At 47.7% G+C, this 17,018-nt stretch overlaps 10 non-coding genes across 10 annotated transcripts; all 10 read left to right on the forward strand.

The window, feature by feature from the left end:
• The first annotated feature begins 1,432 nt into the window (after window positions 1–1,432).
• On the forward strand, window positions 1,433–1,551 carry LOC126275009 (5S ribosomal RNA). The gene has a single exon (XR_007550547.1). It is a non-coding gene; the product is annotated as a 5S ribosomal RNA (ribosomal RNA).
• Window positions 1,552–3,021: 1,470 nt separating this feature from the next.
• On the forward strand, window positions 3,022–3,140 carry LOC126275010 (5S ribosomal RNA). The gene has a single exon (XR_007550548.1). It is a non-coding gene; the product is annotated as a 5S ribosomal RNA (ribosomal RNA).
• Window positions 3,141–4,610: 1,470 nt separating this feature from the next.
• Window positions 4,611–4,729, forward strand: LOC126275011 (5S ribosomal RNA). The gene has a single exon (XR_007550549.1). It is a non-coding gene; the product is annotated as a 5S ribosomal RNA (ribosomal RNA).
• Window positions 4,730–6,199: 1,470 nt separating this feature from the next.
• Window positions 6,200–6,318, forward strand: LOC126275013 (5S ribosomal RNA). The gene has a single exon (XR_007550551.1). It is a non-coding gene; the product is annotated as a 5S ribosomal RNA (ribosomal RNA).
• A 1,470-nt stretch (window positions 6,319–7,788) lies between these two features.
• LOC126275014 (5S ribosomal RNA) lies at window positions 7,789–7,907 on the forward strand. The gene has a single exon (XR_007550552.1). It is a non-coding gene; the product is annotated as a 5S ribosomal RNA (ribosomal RNA).
• Window positions 7,908–9,377: 1,470 nt separating this feature from the next.
• On the forward strand, window positions 9,378–9,496 carry LOC126275015 (5S ribosomal RNA). The gene has a single exon (XR_007550553.1). It is a non-coding gene; the product is annotated as a 5S ribosomal RNA (ribosomal RNA).
• Window positions 9,497–10,966: 1,470 nt separating this feature from the next.
• LOC126275016 (5S ribosomal RNA) lies at window positions 10,967–11,085 on the forward strand. The gene has a single exon (XR_007550554.1). It is a non-coding gene; the product is annotated as a 5S ribosomal RNA (ribosomal RNA).
• Window positions 11,086–12,555: 1,470 nt separating this feature from the next.
• Window positions 12,556–12,674, forward strand: LOC126275017 (5S ribosomal RNA). The gene has a single exon (XR_007550555.1). It is a non-coding gene; the product is annotated as a 5S ribosomal RNA (ribosomal RNA).
• A 1,470-nt stretch (window positions 12,675–14,144) lies between these two features.
• Window positions 14,145–14,263, forward strand: LOC126275018 (5S ribosomal RNA). Its single transcript, XR_007550556.1, has one exon. It is a non-coding gene; the product is annotated as a 5S ribosomal RNA (ribosomal RNA).
• A 1,470-nt stretch (window positions 14,264–15,733) lies between these two features.
• Window positions 15,734–15,852, forward strand: LOC126275019 (5S ribosomal RNA). The gene has a single exon (XR_007550557.1). It is a non-coding gene; the product is annotated as a 5S ribosomal RNA (ribosomal RNA).
• The last annotated feature ends 1,166 nt before the right edge of the window (window positions 15,853–17,018 follow it).

Raw genomic sequence — 17,018 nt, forward strand, 5'->3', positions numbered from 1 at the left:
AGCCCTCTTTTCATGCAAACTCTCAGGTGCGACAAAGATGCTTCCACAAGCATTTTAAACTACTGTATTAAACGTAAGATGCGAAATTACAGTAATGAACTCAGTTTGAACAAGAATGCGCGGAGGAAGAGTGCTAGGATCTCGTTGAAAATAACGAAACACTGCGAATCGACAGATGTGCTCTTGAAACGCGTCAGAGAGTACTGTTTTGTAGGAGCACTAAATTCCAAAAACTAACTACATTAAAGAAAGACCTGTTCCCGTCTGACCACCGAAGAAAAGCAACAACGTCAGTATTCGGATCGGCGACCGCCTGGGAACTCTGGCTGTCTTCATTTCTTGCTTTCTTGTCACTACTCCTGCCAGCCCTTTTTTCATGCTACCTTTCTCAAGTGACAAAGATGCTTCCATACTGATTTTAAACTATCGTTAGATACGATATTAAGGAATTCAGTTTGAAAAGAGTGCGCCAAGGAAGACTTCCAAAGAGTCTCTGGAATAATAAAAACAGTATGAAGTGACAGAAATGTTGTGAAAAACGTCAGGGCATATTGTTTTGTAGCAGTGCACAAGGGCAAATTTGTAAACAAAAATTTACCTTTCGTCGCTACAAGAGATATATACTTTGCCGAAAAGCCTGTGTCTTGTGTGCATGTTTTCGCACCTTTCCACGGCATGGCGCAGCACAGAGCGGCACTGGTAGCTCCGAACGCCCGCACACGGCGCCTCGGACTCGCCGGTTCGGGCCGCGCCCATCTCGCAGATGCTTCTCGTACTTGTGCTGTCATATGGACCGCGACCCGAGCGGCAGCGAGCGGCAGTCGAGCTAAGTCGGGACAAGTCGGGACGGAAGGGGACAGCCGAGAATGAACCGTGCAAATTACGCAGATATCTGGAAGCGCGACGAGTGTCAGGCAGGTGAGAACGCTTCCCTCTGTCTTCATTTCTTGCTATCTTGTCACTACCCCTGCCAGCCCTTTTTTCATGCTACCTTTCTCATGTGACAAAGATGCTTCCATACTGATTTTAAACTATCGTAAGATACGATATTAAGGAACTCAGTTTGAAAAGAGTGCGCCGAGGAAGACTTCCAAAGAGTCTCTGGAAATAACAAAACAGTATGAAGTGACAGAAATGTTGTGAAATACGTCAGGGCATATCGTTTTGTAGCAGTGCACAACGGCAAATTTGTAAACAAAAATTTACCTTTCGTCGCTACAAGAGATGGATACTTTGTCGAACAAACGAATGACAGGCGGTGCAACGAGCAGCTGTGTTGTGCGTCTGACCCACGTGGCGGCGCGCCGCACTGCGCGTCGCCTTCGAGGTGGAAGGACGTGCTTTGCGTCAAATGTGCCACCGAAAACGGCGATTGCGTGTGTTGGGAGGAGAGGCGAAGCCTTCTTCTGCCGTGCGGCTACTGTATAAGGACGCCAACGGCCATACCATGTTGAATACACCGGTTCTCGTCCGATCACCGAAGTTAAGCAACATCGGGCCCGGTTAGTACTTGGATGGGTGACCGCCTGGGAACACCGGGTGCTGTTGGCTCCCTCTCTTCTTTTAAATTTTATGTCACTACACCTGCCAGCCCTCTTTTCATGCAAACTCTCAGGTGCGACAAAGATGCTTCCACAAGCATTTTAAACTACTGTATTAAACGTAAGATGCGAAATTACAGTAATGAACTCAGTTTGAACAAGAATGCGCGGAGGAAGAGTGCTAGGATCTCGTTGAAAATAACGAAACACTGCGAATCGACAGATGTGCTCTTGAAACGCGTCAGAGAGTACTGTTTTGTAGGAGCACTAAATTCCAAAAACTAACTACATTAAAGAAAGACCTGTTCCCGTCTGACCACCGAAGAAAAGCAACAACGTCAGTATTCGGATCGGCGACCGCCTGGGAACTCTGGCTGTCTTCATTTCTTGCTTTCTTGTCACTACTCCTGCCAGCCCTTTTTTCATGCTACCTTTCTCAAGTGACAAAGATGCTTCCATACTGATTTTAAACTATCGTTAGATACGATATTAAGGAATTCAGTTTGAAAAGAGTGCGCCAAGGAAGACTTCCAAAGAGTCTCTGGAATAATAAAAACAGTATGAAGTGACAGAAATGTTGTGAAAAACGTCAGGGCATATTGTTTTGTAGCAGTGCACAAGGGCAAATTTGTAAACAAAAATTTACCTTTCGTCGCTACAAGAGATATATACTTTGCCGAAAAGCCTGTGTCTTGTGTGCATGTTTTCGCACCTTTCCACGGCATGGCGCAGCACAGAGCGGCACTGGTAGCTCCGAACGCCCGCACACGGCGCCTCGGACTCGCCGGTTCGGGCCGCGCCCATCTCGCAGATGCTTCTCGTACTTGTGCTGTCATATGGACCGCGACCCGAGCGGCAGCGAGCGGCAGTCGAGCTAAGTCGGGACAAGTCGGGACGGAAGGGGACAGCCGAGAATGAACCGTGCAAATTACGCAGATATCTGGAAGCGCGACGAGTGTCAGGCAGGTGAGAACGCTTCCCTCTGTCTTCATTTCTTGCTATCTTGTCACTACCCCTGCCAGCCCTTTTTTCATGCTACCTTTCTCATGTGACAAAGATGCTTCCATACTGATTTTAAACTATCGTAAGATACGATATTAAGGAACTCAGTTTGAAAAGAGTGCGCCGAGGAAGACTTCCAAAGAGTCTCTGGAAATAACAAAACAGTATGAAGTGACAGAAATGTTGTGAAATACGTCAGGGCATATTGTTTTGTAGCAGTGCACAACGGCAAATTTGTAAACAAAAATTTACCTTTCGTCGCTACAAGAGATGGATACTTTGTCGAACAAACGAATGACAGGCGGTGCAACGAGCAGCTGTGTTGTGCGTCTGACCCACGTGGCGGCGCGCCGCACTGCGCGTCGCCTTCGAGGTGGAAGGACGTGCTTTGCGTCAAATGTGCCACCGAAAACGGCGATTGCGTGTGTTGGGAGGAGAGGCGAAGCCTTCTTCTGCCGTGCGGCTACTGTATAAGGACGCCAACGGCCATACCATGTTGAATACACCGGTTCTCGTCCGATCACCGAAGTTAAGCAACATCGGGCCCGGTTAGTACTTGGATGGGTGACCGCCTGGGAACACCGGGTGCTGTTGGCTCCCTCTCTTCTTTTAAATTTTATGTCACTACACCTGCCAGCCCTCTTTTCATGCAAACTCTCAGGTGCGACAAAGATGCTTCCACAAGCATTTTAAACTACTGTATTAAACGTAAGATGCGAAATTACAGTAATGAACTCAGTTTGAACAAGAATGCGCGGAGGAAGAGTGCTAGGATCTCGTTGAAAATAACGAAACACTGCGAATCGACAGATGTGCTCTTGAAACGCGTCAGAGAGTACTGTTTTGTAGGAGCACTAAATTCCAAAAACTAACTACATTAAAGAAAGACCTGTTCCCGTCTGACCACCGAAGAAAAGCAACGACGTCAGTATTCGGATCGGCGACCGCCTGGGAACTCTGGCTGTCTTCATTTCTTGCTTTCTTGTCACTACTCCTGCCAGCCCTTTTTTCATGCTACCTTTCTCAAGTGACAAAGATGCTTCCATACTGATTTTAAACTATCGTTAGATACGATATTAAGGAATTCAGTTTGAAAAGAGTGCGCCAAGGAAGACTTCCAAAGAGTCTCTGGAATAATAAAAACAGTATGAAGTGACAGAAATGTTGTGAAAAACGTCAGGGCATATTGTTTTGTAGCAGTGCACAAGGGCAAATTTGTAAACAAAAATTTACCTTTCGTCGCTACAAGAGATATATACTTTGCCGAAAAGCCTGTGTCTTGTGTGCATGTTTTCGCACCTTTCCACGGCATGGCGCAGCACAGAGCGGCACTGGTAGCTCCGAACGCCCGCACACGGCGCCTCGGACTCGCCGGTTCGGGCCGCGCCCATCTCGCAGATGCTTCTCGTACTTGTGCTGTCATATGGACCGCGACCCGAGCGGCAGCGAGCGGCAGTCGAGCTAAGTCGGGACAAGTCGGGACGGAAGGGGACAGCCGAGAATGAACCGTGCAAATTACGCAGATATCTGGAAGCGCGACGAGTGTCAGGCAGGTGAGAACGCTTCCCTCTGTCTTCATTTCTTGCTATCTTGTCACTACCCCTGCCAGCCCTTTTTTCATGCTACCTTTCTCATGTGACAAAGATGCTTCCATACTGATTTTAAACTATCGTAAGATACGATATTAAGGAACTCAGTTTGAAAAGAGTGCGCCGAGGAAGACTTCCAAAGAGTCTCTGGAAATAACAAAACAGTATGAAGTGACAGAAATGTTGTGAAATACGTCAGGGCATATTGTTTTGTAGCAGTGCACAACGGCAAATTTGTAAACAAAAATTTACCTTTCGTCGCTACAAGAGATGGATACTTTGTCGAACAAACGAATGACAGGCGGTGCAACGAGCAGCTGTGTTGTGCGTCTGACCCACGTGGCGGCGCGCCGCACTGCGCGTCGCCTTCGAGGTGGAAGGACGTGCTTTGCGTCAAATGTGCCACCGAAAACGGCGATTGCGTGTGTTGGGAGGAGAGGCGAAGCCTTCTTCTGCCGTGCGGCTACTGTATAAGGACGCCAACGGCCATACCATGTTGAATACACCGGTTCTCGTCCGATCACCGAAGTTAAGCAACATCGGGCCCGGTTAGTACTTGGATGGGTGACCGCCTGGGAACACCGGGTGCTGTTGGCTCCCTCTCTTCTTTTAAATTTTATGTCACTACACCTGCCAGCCCTCTTTTCATGCAAACTCTCAGGTGCGACAAAGATGCTTCCACAAGCATTTTAAACTACTGTATTAAACGTAAGATGCGAAATTACAGTAATGAACTCAGTTTGAACAAGAATGCGCGGAGGAAGAGTGCTAGGATCTCGTTGAAAATAACGAAACACTGCGAATCGACAGATGTGCTCTTGAAACGCGTCAGAGAGTACTGTTTTGTAGGAGCACTAAATTCCAAAAACTAACTACATTAAAGAAAGACCTGTTCCCGTCTGACCACCGAAGAAAAGCAACGACGTCAGTATTCGGATCGGCGACCGCCTGGGAACTCTGGCTGTCTTCATTTCTTGCTTTCTTGTCACTACTCCTGCCAGCCCTTTTTTCATGCTACCTTTCTCAAGTGACAAAGATGCTTCCATACTGATTTTAAACTATCGTTAGATACGATATTAAGGAATTCAGTTTGAAAAGAGTGCGCCAAGGAAGACTTCCAAAGAGTCTCTGGAATAATAAAAACAGTATGAAGTGACAGAAATGTTGTGAAAAACGTCAGGGCATATTGTTTTGTAGCAGTGCACAAGGGCAAATTTGTAAACAAAAATTTACCTTTCGTCGCTACAAGAGATATATACTTTGCCGAAAAGCCTGTGTCTTGTGTGCATGTTTTCGCACCTTTCCACGGCATGGCGCAGCACAGAGCGGCACTGGTAGCTCCGAACGCCCGCACACGGCGCCTCGGACTCGCCGGTTCGGGCCGCGCCCATCTCGCAGATGCTTCTCGTACTTGTGCTGTCATATGGACCGCGACCCGAGCGGCAGCGAGCGGCAGTCGAGCTAAGTCGGGACAAGTCGGGACGGAAGGGGACAGCCGAGAATGAACCGTGCAAATTACGCAGATATCTGGAAGCGCGACGAGTGTCAGGCAGGTGAGAACGCTTCCCTCTGTCTTCATTTCTTGCTATCTTGTCACTACCCCTGCCAGCCCTTTTTTCATGCTACCTTTCTCATGTGACAAAGATGCTTCCATACTGATTTTAAACTATCGTAAGATACGATATTAAGGAACTCAGTTTGAAAAGAGTGCGCCGAGGAAGACTTCCAAAGAGTCTCTGGAAATAACAAAACAGTATGAAGTGACAGAAATGTTGTGAAATACGTCAGGGCATATTGTTTTGTAGCAGTGCACAACGGCAAATTTGTAAACAAAAATTTACCTTTCGTCGCTACAAGAGATGGATACTTTGTCGAACAAACGAATGACAGGCGGTGCAACGAGCAGCTGTGTTGTGCGTCTGACCCACGTGGCGGCGCGCCGCACTGCGCGTCGCCTTCGAGGTGGAAGGACGTGCTTTGCGTCAAATGTGCCACCGAAAACGGCGATTGCGTGTGTTGGGAGGAGAGGCGAAGCCTTCTTCTGCCGTGCGGCTACTGTATAAGGACGCCAACGGCCATACCATGTTGAATACACCGGTTCTCGTCCGATCACCGAAGTTAAGCAACATCGGGCCCGGTTAGTACTTGGATGGGTGACCGCCTGGGAACACCGGGTGCTGTTGGCTCCCTCTCTTCTTTTAAATTTTATGTCACTACACCTGCCAGCCCTCTTTTCATGCAAACTCTCAGGTGCGACAAAGATGCTTCCACAAGCATTTTAAACTACTGTATTAAACGTAAGATGCGAAATTACAGTAATGAACTCAGTTTGAACAAGAATGCGCGGAGGAAGAGTGCTAGGATCTCGTTGAAAATAACGAAACACTGCGAATCGACAGATGTGCTCTTGAAACGCGTCAGAGAGTACTGTTTTGTAGGAGCACTAAATTCCAAAAACTAACTACATTAAAGAAAGACCTGTTCCCGTCTGACCACCGAAGAAAAGCAACAACGTCAGTATTCGGATCGGCGACCGCCTGGGAACTCTGGCTGTCTTCATTTCTTGCTTTCTTGTCACTACTCCTGCCAGCCCTTTTTTCATGCTACCTTTCTCAAGTGACAAAGATGCTTCCATACTGATTTTAAACTATCGTTAGATACGATATTAAGGAATTCAGTTTGAAAAGAGTGCGCCAAGGAAGACTTCCAAAGAGTCTCTGGAATAATAAAAACAGTATGAAGTGACAGAAATGTTGTGAAAAACGTCAGGGCATATTGTTTTGTAGCAGTGCACAAGGGCAAATTTGTAAACAAAAATTTACCTTTCGTCGCTACAAGAGATATATACTTTGCCGAAAAGCCTGTGTCTTGTGTGCATGTTTTCGCACCTTTCCACGGCATGGCGCAGCACAGAGCGGCACTGGTAGCTCCGAACGCCCGCACACGGCGCCTCGGACTCGCCGGTTCGGGCCGCGCCCATCTCGCAGATGCTTCTCGTACTTGTGCTGTCATATGGACCGCGACCCGAGCGGCAGCGAGCGGCAGTCGAGCTAAGTCGGGACAAGTCGGGACGGAAGGGGACAGCCGAGAATGAACCGTGCAAATTACGCAGATATCTGGAAGCGCGACGAGTGTCAGGCAGGTGAGAACGCTTCCCTCTGTCTTCATTTCTTGCTATCTTGTCACTACCCCTGCCAGCCCTTTTTTCATGCTACCTTTCTCATGTGACAAAGATGCTTCCATACTGATTTTAAACTATCGTAAGATACGATATTAAGGAACTCAGTTTGAAAAGAGTGCGCCGAGGAAGACTTCCAAAGAGTCTCTGGAAATAACAAAACAGTATGAAGTGACAGAAATGTTGTGAAATACGTCAGGGCATATTGTTTTGTAGCAGTGCACAACGGCAAATTTGTAAACAAAAATTTACCTTTCGTCGCTACAAGAGATGGATACTTTGTCGAACAAACGAATGACAGGCGGTGCAACGAGCAGCTGTGTTGTGCGTCTGACCCACGTGGCGGCGCGCCGCACTGCGCGTCGCCTTCGAGGTGGAAGGACGTGCTTTGCGTCAAATGTGCCACCGAAAACGGCGATTGCGTGTGTTGGGAGGAGAGGCGAAGCCTTCTTCTGCCGTGCGGCTACTGTATAAGGACGCCAACGGCCATACCATGTTGAATACACCGGTTCTCGTCCGATCACCGAAGTTAAGCAACATCGGGCCCGGTTAGTACTTGGATGGGTGACCGCCTGGGAACACCGGGTGCTGTTGGCTCCCTCTCTTCTTTTAAATTTTATGTCACTACACCTGCCAGCCCTCTTTTCATGCAAACTCTCAGGTGCGACAAAGATGCTTCCACAAGCATTTTAAACTACTGTATTAAACGTAAGATGCGAAATTACAGTAATGAACTCAGTTTGAACAAGAATGCGCGGAGGAAGAGTGCTAGGATCTCGTTGAAAATAACGAAACACTGCGAATCGACAGATGTGCTCTTGAAACGCGTCAGAGAGTACTGTTTTGTAGGAGCACTAAATTCCAAAAACTAACTACATTAAAGAAAGACCTGTTCCCGTCTGACCACCGAAGAAAAGCAACGACGTCAGTATTCGGATCGGCGACCGCCTGGGAACTCTGGCTGTCTTCATTTCTTGCTTTCTTGTCACTACTCCTGCCAGCCCTTTTTTCATGCTACCTTTCTCAAGTGACAAAGATGCTTCCATACTGATTTTAAACTATCGTTAGATACGATATTAAGGAATTCAGTTTGAAAAGAGTGCGCCAAGGAAGACTTCCAAAGAGTCTCTGGAATAATAAAAACAGTATGAAGTGACAGAAATGTTGTGAAAAACGTCAGGGCATATTGTTTTGTAGCAGTGCACAAGGGCAAATTTGTAAACAAAAATTTACCTTTCGTCGCTACAAGAGATATATACTTTGCCGAAAAGCCTGTGTCTTGTGTGCATGTTTTCGCACCTTTCCACGGCATGGCGCAGCACAGAGCGGCACTGGTAGCTCCGAACGCCCGCACACGGCGCCTCGGACTCGCCGGTTCGGGCCGCGCCCATCTCGCAGATGCTTCTCGTACTTGTGCTGTCATATGGACCGCGACCCGAGCGGCAGCGAGCGGCAGTCGAGCTAAGTCGGGACAAGTCGGGACGGAAGGGGACAGCCGAGAATGAACCGTGCAAATTACGCAGATATCTGGAAGCGCGACGAGTGTCAGGCAGGTGAGAACGCTTCCCTCTGTCTTCATTTCTTGCTATCTTGTCACTACCCCTGCCAGCCCTTTTTTCATGCTACCTTTCTCATGTGACAAAGATGCTTCCATACTGATTTTAAACTATCGTAAGATACGATATTAAGGAACTCAGTTTGAAAAGAGTGCGCCGAGGAAGACTTCCAAAGAGTCTCTGGAAATAACAAAACAGTATGAAGTGACAGAAATGTTGTGAAATACGTCAGGGCATATTGTTTTGTAGCAGTGCACAACGGCAAATTTGTAAACAAAAATTTACCTTTCGTCGCTACAAGAGATGGATACTTTGTCGAACAAACGAATGACAGGCGGTGCAACGAGCAGCTGTGTTGTGCGTCTGACCCACGTGGCGGCGCGCCGCACTGCGCGTCGCCTTCGAGGTGGAAGGACGTGCTTTGCGTCAAATGTGCCACCGAAAATGGCGATTGCGTGTGTTGGGAGGAGAGGCGAAGCCTTCTTCTGCCGTGCGGCTACTGTATAAGGACGCCAACGGCCATACCATGTTGAATACACCGGTTCTCGTCCGATCACCGAAGTTAAGCAACATCGGGCCCGGTTAGTACTTGGATGGGTGACCGCCTGGGAACACCGGGTGCTGTTGGCTCCCTCTCTTCTTTTAAATTTTATGTCACTACACCTGCCAGCCCTCTTTTCATGCAAACTCTCAGGTGCGACAAAGATGCTTCCACAAGCATTTTAAACTACTGTATTAAACGTAAGATGCGAAATTACAGTAATGAACTCAGTTTGAACAAGAATGCGCGGAGGAAGAGTGCTAGGATCTCGTTGAAAATAACGAAACACTGCGAATCGACAGATGTGCTCTTGAAACGCGTCAGAGAGTACTGTTTTGTAGGAGCACTAAATTCCAAAAACTAACTACATTAAAGAAAGACCTGTTCCCGTCTGACCACCGAAGAAAAGCAACAACGTCAGTATTCGGATCGGCGACCGCCTGGGAACTCTGGCTGTCTTCATTTCTTGCTTTCTTGTCACTACTCCTGCCAGCCCTTTTTTCATGCTACCTTTCTCAAGTGACAAAGATGCTTCCATACTGATTTTAAACTATCGTTAGATACGATATTAAGGAATTCAGTTTGAAAAGAGTGCGCCAAGGAAGACTTCCAAAGAGTCTCTGGAATAATAAAAACAGTATGAAGTGACAGAAATGTTGTGAAAAACGTCAGGGCATATTGTTTTGTAGCAGTGCACAAGGGCAAATTTGTAAACAAAAATTTACCTTTCGTCGCTACAAGAGATATATACTTTGCCGAAAAGCCTGTGTCTTGTGTGCATGTTTTCGCACCTTTCCACGGCACGGCGCAGCACAGAGCGGCACTGGTAGCTCCGAACGCCCGCACACGGCGCCTCGGACTCGCCGGTTCGGGCCGCGCCCATCTCGCAGATGCTTCTCGTACTTGTGCTGTCATATGGACCGCGACCCGAGCGGCAGCGAGCGGCAGTCGAGCTAAGTCGGGACAAGTCGGGACGGAAGGGGACAGCCGAGAATGAACCGTGCAAATTACGCAGATATCTGGAAGCGCGACGAGTGTCAGGCAGGTGAGAACGCTTCCCTCTGTCTTCATTTCTTGCTATCTTGTCACTACCCCTGCCAGCCCTTTTTTCATGCTACCTTTCTCATGTGACAAAGATGCTTCCATACTGATTTTAAACTATCGTAAGATACGATATTAAGGAACTCAGTTTGAAAAGAGTGCGCCGAGGAAGACTTCCAAAGAGTCTCTGGAAATAACAAAACAGTATGAAGTGACAGAAATGTTGTGAAATACGTCAGGGCATATTGTTTTGTAGCAGTGCACAACGGCAAATTTGTAAACAAAAATTTACCTTTCGTCGCTACAAGAGATGGATACTTTGTCGAACAAACGAATGACAGGCGGTGCAACGAGCAGCTGTGTTGTGCGTCTGACCCACGTGGCGGCGCGCCGCACTGCGCGTCGCCTTCGAGGTGGAAGGACGTGCTTTGCGTCAAATGTGCCACCGAAAACGGCGATTGCGTGTGTTGGGAGGAGAGGCGAAGCCTTCTTCTGCCGTGCGGCTACTGTATAAGGACGCCAACGGCCATACCATGTTGAATACACCGGTTCTCGTCCGATCACCGAAGTTAAGCAACATCGGGCCCGGTTAGTACTTGGATGGGTGACCGCCTGGGAACACCGGGTGCTGTTGGCTCCCTCTCTTCTTTTAAATTTTATGTCACTACACCTGCCAGCCCTCTTTTCATGCAAACTCTCAGGTGCGACAAAGATGCTTCCACAAGCATTTTAAACTACTGTATTAAACGTAAGATGCGAAATTACAGTAATGAACTCAGTTTGAACAAGAATGCGCGGAGGAAGAGTGCTAGGATCTCGTTGAAAATAACGAAACACTGCGAATCGACAGATGTGCTCTTGAAACGCGTCAGAGAGTACTGTTTTGTAGGAGCACTAAATTCCAAAAACTAACTACATTAAAGAAAGACCTGTTCCCGTCTGACCACCGAAGAAAAGCAACGACGTCAGTATTCGGATCGGCGACCGCCTGGGAACTCTGGCTGTCTTCATTTCTTGCTTTCTTGTCACTACTCCTGCCAGCCCTTTTTTCATGCTACCTTTCTCAAGTGACAAAGATGCTTCCATACTGATTTTAAACTATCGTTAGATACGATATTAAGGAATTCAGTTTGAAAAGAGTGCGCCAAGGAAGACTTCCAAAGAGTCTCTGGAATAATAAAAACAGTATGAAGTGACAGAAATGTTGTGAAAAACGTCAGGGCATATTGTTTTGTAGCAGTGCACAAGGGCAAATTTGTAAACAAAAATTTACCTTTCGTCGCTACAAGAGATATATACTTTGCCGAAAAGCCTGTGTCTTGTGTGCATGTTTTCGCACCTTTCCACGGCATGGCGCAGCACAGAGCGGCACTGGTAGCTCCGAACGCCCGCACACGGCGCCTCGGACTCGCCGGTTCGGGCCGCGCCCATCTCGCAGATGCTTCTCGTACTTGTGCTGTCATATGGACCGCGACCCGAGCGGCAGCGAGCGGCAGTCGAGCTAAGTCGGGACAAGTCGGGACGGAAGGGGACAGCCGAGAATGAACCGTGCAAATTACGCAGATATCTGGAAGCGCGACGAGTGTCAGGCAGGTGAGAACGCTTCCCTCTGTCTTCATTTCTTGCTATCTTGTCACTACCCCTGCCAGCCCTTTTTTCATGCTACCTTTCTCATGTGACAAAGATGCTTCCATACTGATTTTAAACTATCGTAAGATACGATATTAAGGAACTCAGTTTGAAAAGAGTGCGCCGAGGAAGACTTCCAAAGAGTCTCTGGAAATAACAAAACAGTATGAAGTGACAGAAATGTTGTGAAATACGTCAGGGCATATTGTTTTGTAGCAGTGCACAACGGCAAATTTGTAAACAAAAATTTACCTTTCGTCGCTACAAGAGATGGATACTTTGTCGAACAAACGAATGACAGGCGGTGCAACGAGCAGCTGTGTTGTGCGTCTGACCCACGTGGCGGCGCGCCGCACTGCGCGTCGCCTTCGAGGTGGAAGGACGTGCTTTGCGTCAAATGTGCCACCGAAAATGGCGATTGCGTGTGTTGGGAGGAGAGGCGAAGCCTTCTTCTGCCGTGCGGCTACTGTATAAGGACGCCAACGGCCATACCATGTTGAATACACCGGTTCTCGTCCGATCACCGAAGTTAAGCAACATCGGGCCCGGTTAGTACTTGGATGGGTGACCGCCTGGGAACACCGGGTGCTGTTGGCTCCCTCTCTTCTTTTAAATTTTATGTCACTACACCTGCCAGCCCTCTTTTCATGCAAACTCTCAGGTGCGACAAAGATGCTTCCACAAGCATTTTAAACTACTGTATTAAACGTAAGATGCGAAATTACAGTAATGAACTCAGTTTGAACAAGAATGCGCGGAGGAAGAGTGCTAGGATCTCGTTGAAAATAACGAAACACTGCGAATCGACAGATGTGCTCTTGAAACGCGTCAGAGAGTACTGTTTTGTAGGAGCACTAAATTCCAAAAACTAACTACATTAAAGAAAGACCTGTTCCCGTCTGACCACCGAAGAAAAGCAACAACGTCAGTATTCGGATCGGCGACCGCCTGGGAACTCTGGCTGTCTTCATTTCTTGCTTTCTTGTCACTACTCCTGCCAGCCCTTTTTTCATGCTACCTTTCTCAAGTGACAAAGATGCTTCCATACTGATTTTAAACTATCGTTAGATACGATATTAAGGAATTCAGTTTGAAAAGAGTGCGCCAAGGAAGACTTCCAAAGAGTCTCTGGAATAATAAAAACAGTATGAAGTGACAGAAATGTTGTGAAAAACGTCAGGGCATATTGTTTTGTAGCAGTGCACAAGGGCAAATTTGTAAACAAAAATTTACCTTTCGTCGCTACAAGAGATATATACTTTGCCGAAAAGCCTGTGTCTTGTGTGCATGTTTTCGCACCTTTCCACGGCACGGCGCAGCACAGAGCGGCACTGGTAGCTCCGAACGCCCGCACACGGCGCCTCGGACTCGCCGGTTCGGGCCGCGCCCATCTCGCAGATGCTTCTCGTACTTGTGCTGTCATATGGACCGCGACCCGAGCGGCAGCGAGCGGCAGTCGAGCTAAGTCGGGACAAGTCGGGACGGAAGGGGACAGCCGAGAATGAACCGTGCAAATTACGCAAATATCTGGAAGCGCGACGAGTGTCAGGCAGGTGAGAACGCTTCCCTCTGTCTTCATTTCTTGCTATCTTGTCACTACCCCTGCCAGCCCTTTTTTCATGCTACCTTTCTCATGTGACAAAGATGCTTCCATACTGATTTTAAACTATCGTAAGATACGATATTAAGGAACTCAGTTTGAAAAGAGTGCGCCGAGGAAGACTTCCAAAGAGTCTCTGGAAATAACAAAACAGTATGAAGTGACAGAAATGTTGTGAAATACGTCAGGGCATATTGTTTTGTAGCAGTGCACAACGGCAAATTTGTAAACAAAAATTTACCTTTCGTCGCTACAAGAGATGGATACTTTGTCGAACAAACGAATGACAGGCGGTGCAACGAGCAGCTGTGTTGTGCGTCTGACCCACGTGGCGGCGCGCCGCACTGCGCGTCGCCTTCGAGGTGGAAGGACGTGCTTTGCGTCAAATGTGCCACCGAAAATGGCGATTGCGTGTGTTGGGAGGAGAGGCGAAGCCTTCTTCTGCCGTGCGGCTACTGTATAAGGACGCCAACGGCCATACCATGTTGAATACACCGGTTCTCGTCCGATCACCGAAGTTAAGCAACATCGGGCCCGGTTAGTACTTGGATGGGTGACCGCCTGGGAACACCGGGTGCTGTTGGCTCCCTCTCTTCTTTTAAATTTTATGTCACTACACCTGCCAGCCCTCTTTTCATGCAAACTCTCAGGTGCGACAAAGATGCTTCCACAAGCATTTTAAACTACTGTATTAAACGTAAGATGCGAAATTACAGTAATGAACTCAGTTTGAACAAGAATGCGCGGAGGAAGAGTGCTAGGATCTCGTTGAAAATAACGAAACACTGCGAATCGACAGATGTGCTCTTGAAACGCGTCAGAGAGTACTGTTTTGTAGGAGCACTAAATTCCAAAAACTAACTACATTAAAGAAAGACCTGTTCCCGTCTGACCACCGAAGAAAAGCAACAACGTCAGTATTCGGATCGGCGACCGCCTGGGAACTCTGGCTGTCTTCATTTCTTGCTTTCTTGTCACTACTCCTGCCAGCCCTTTTTTCATGCTACCTTTCTCAAGTGACAAAGATGCTTCCATACTGATTTTAAACTATCGTTAGATACGATATTAAGGAATTCAGTTTGAAAAGAGTGCGCCAAGGAAGACTTCCAAAGAGTCTCTGGAATAATAAAAACAGTATGAAGTGACAGAAATGTTGTGAAAAACGTCAGGGCATATTGTTTTGTAGCAGTGCACAAGGGCAAATTTGTAAACAAAAATTTACCTTTCGTCGCTACAAGAGATATATACTTTGCCGAAAAGCCTGTGTCTTGTGTGCATGTTTTCGCACCTTTCCACGGCACGGCGCAGCACAGAGCGGCACTGGTAGCTCCGAACGCCCGCACACGGCGCCTCGGACTCGCCGGTTCGGGCCGCGCCCATCTCGCAGATGCTTCTCGTACTTGTGCTGTCATATGGACCGCGACCCGAGCGGCAGCGAGCGGCAGTCGAGCTAAGTCGGGACAAGTCGGGACGGAAGGGGACAGCCGAGAATGAACCGTGCAAATTACGCAGATATCTGGAAGCGCGACGAGTGTCAGGCAGGTGAGAACGCTTCCCTCTGTCTTCATTTCTTGCTATCTTGTCACTACCCCTGCCAGCCCTTTTTTCATGCTACCTTTCTCATGTGACAAAGATGCTTCCATACTGATTTTAAACTATCGTAAGATACGATATTAAGGAACTCAGTTTGAAAAGAGTGCGCCGAGGAAGACTTCCAAAGAGTCTCTGGAAATAACAAAACAGTATGAAGTGACAGAAATGTTGTGAAATACGTCAGGGCATATTGTTTTGTAGCAGTGCACAACGGCAAATTTGTAAACAAAAATTTACCTTTCGTCGCTACAAGAGATGGATACTTTGTCGAACAAACGAATGACAGGCGGTGCAACGAGCAGCTGTGTTGTGCGTCTGACCCACGTGGCGGCGCGCCGCACTGCGCGTCGCCTTCGAGGTGGAAGGACGTGCTTTGCGTCAAATGTGCCACCGAAAACGGCGATTGCGTGTGTTGGGAGGAGAGGCGAAGCCTTCTTCTGCCGTGCGGCTACTGTATAAGGACGCCAACGGCCATACCATGTTGAATACACCGGTTCTCGTCCGATCACCGAAGTTAAGCAACATCGGGCCCGGTTAGTACTTGGATGGGTGACCGCCTGGGAACACCGGGTGCTGTTGGCTCCCTCTCTTCTTTTAAATTTTATGTCACTACACCTGCCAGCCCTCTTTTCATGCAAACTCTCAGGTGCGACAAAGATGCTTCCACAAGCATTTTAAACTACTGTATTAAACGTAAGATGCGAAATTACAGTAATGAACTCAGTTTGAACAAGAATGCGCGGAGGAAGAGTGCTAGGATCTCGTTGAAAATAACGAAACACTGCGAATCGACAGATGTGCTCTTGAAACGCGTCAGAGAGTACTGTTTTGTAGGAGCACTAAATTCCAAAAACTAACTACATAAAAGAAAGACCTGTTCCCGTCTGACCACCGAAGAAAAGCAACAACGTCAGTATTCGGATCGGCGACCGCCTGGGAACTCTGGCTGTCTTCATTTCTTGCTTTCTTGTCACTACTCCTGCCAGCCCTTTTTTCATGCTACCTTTCTCAAGTGACAAAGATGCTTCCATACTGATTTTAAACTATCGTTAGATACGATATTAAGGAATTCAGTTTGAAAAGAGTGCGCCAAGGAAGACTTCCAAAGAGTCTCTGGAATAATAAAAACAGTATGAAGTGACAGAAATGTTGTGAAAAACGTCAGGGCATATTGTTTTGTAGCAGTGCACAAGGGCAAATTTGTAAACAAAAATTTACCTTTCGTCGCTACAAGAGATATATACTTTGCCGAAAAGCCTGTGTCTTGTGTGCATGTTTTCGCACCTTTCCACGGCATGGCGCAGCACAGAGCGGCACTGGTAGCTCCGAACGCCCGCACACGGCGCCTCGGACTCGCCGGTTCGGGCCGCGCCCATCTCGCAGATGCTTCTCGTACTTGTGCTGTCATATGGACCGCGACCCGAGCGGCAGCGAGCGGCAGTCGAGCTAAGTCGGGACAAGTCGGGACGGAAGGGGACAGCCGAGAATGAACCGTGCAAATTACGCAGATATCTGGAAGCGCGACGAGTGTCAGGCAGGTGAGAACGCTTCCCTCTGTCTTCATTTCTTGCTATCTTGTCACTACCCCTGCCAGCCCTTTTTTCATGCTACCTTTCTCATGTGACAAAGATGCTTCCATACTGATTTTAAACTATCGTAAGATACGATATTAAGGAACTCAGTTTGAAAAGAGTGCGCCGAGGAAGACTTCCAAAGAGTCTCTGGAAATAACAAAACAGTATGAAGTG

The sequence above is a fragment of the Schistocerca gregaria genome, chromosome 5, assembly GCF_023897955.1.
Source record: "Schistocerca gregaria isolate iqSchGreg1 chromosome 5, iqSchGreg1.2, whole genome shotgun sequence".
NCBI lineage: Eukaryota > Metazoa > Arthropoda > Insecta > Orthoptera > Acrididae > Schistocerca > Schistocerca gregaria.